Raw genomic sequence first — 1762 nt, forward strand, 5'->3', positions numbered from 1 at the left:
ACTCTGAAAGGATGAAACGCAAAGTTGACCTTGGTGGAACAATAATAACAAATAAAAATAATAATTGCAGCAATATCTCGAGTATCAACTACAGTAATAGGCCTTCGGAGGCAAACCAATGTTATAGGTACAAATGTTATCCATTGTAGTGAAAACACTGGGTGCAGAGTGGACTACCCTAAGCCCTAGCACGCCCTCTATAATACAGCATCCATTTCACGTCCATTCTGCTGGATAGTAGAGCAGTCACTGTATTTCATTCCATAACAGCTACCCCTGAAGAGTACAGTGTTACAAAATTAGATTGTTATGTAACATTCTGTTGTACTCCTCATGTGAAACCAATTGGTAAGATTGGCTGTAATGGATATATAATATTGTACAGTTTGATTAATATATATATATATATATATATATATATATAAAGAATAATGTGACATGTAGATGGAAAATAGCAGGCTTTATTAGCAAATCCCAATATATTTTTTTGCAGAACCAAATGTAATTTGCTACTAAAGCCTGCTATTTTCCATTTTTGTGTTATATTATTCTTATATTATTTCTATGGAATTGTGAAGTTATGCATGTTTATCCAACCTTGGAAAATATGCTGCTTTAGGGTATCATGTGGTAGCCAATAACAGTATAGTATCTTTTAAATGCACATTATGAGGTTATTACCCAGATTATATTATATTATATATATATATATATTATATATATATATATATATATATATATATATATATATATATATATATATATATATATATATATATATATATATATATATGTTTATATGTAAATAAATATATATAATACATATGTGTATGAAAAATGCAGCTTAGTGTGGTTTCAATTCATGGATAGGAAAGTATTGAGTTCTTGAGCAAAACATTTCATTTTACTTCATTTCACTTTGATTCAGTCCACTGAGCTGGCAAAAATGAGTAATCCTGTGATAGACAGGTGTCTTGTCCAGGTGGGATATATATACAGCACAGAGTCCATGAAGCAGGCCTTATGAGCCTATGGCTCAGGAAGGGCCTTTGATCATCATCATCATCATCATCATCATCGTTTAACGTCCGTTTTCCATGCTAGCATGGGTTGGACGGTTCAACTGGGGTCTGGGGAGCCCGAAGGCTGCACCAGGCCAGTCAGATCTGGCAGTGTTTCTACAGCTGGATGCCCTTCCTAACGCCAACCACTCCGAGAGTGTAGTGGGTGATTTTATGTGCCACCGACACAGGTGCCAGACGAGGCTGGCAAACGGCCACGCTCTGATGGTGTTTTTTTATGTGCCACCGACACAGGTGCCAGACGAGGCTGGCAGACGGCCACGCTCTGATGGTGTTTTTTATGTGCCACCGACACAGGTGCCAGACGAGGCTGGCGAACAGCCACGCTTGGATGGTGTTTTTTTTATGTGCCACCGACACAGGTGCCAGACGAGGCTGGCGAACGGCCACGATCGGATGGTGTTTGTTACGTGCCCACAGCACGGAGGCCAGTCGATGCGGTACTGGCTACGGCCATGTTCGGATGGTTTTCTTATGTGCCACCAGCACTGGTACCACAAAGATACAAATTCCATTGATGTTCATCTATTTTGATTTGGTTTGATTTTGGTTTGATTTGGTTTGATCCTTTATATATATATTATATATATATATATATATATATATATATATATATTATATTATATATATATATATATATATATATATATATATATATATATATATATATATATATATAT

Source organism: Octopus sinensis, linkage group LG6, assembly GCF_006345805.1.
Source record: "Octopus sinensis linkage group LG6, ASM634580v1, whole genome shotgun sequence".
NCBI classification, from domain to species: domain Eukaryota; kingdom Metazoa; phylum Mollusca; class Cephalopoda; order Octopoda; family Octopodidae; genus Octopus; species Octopus sinensis.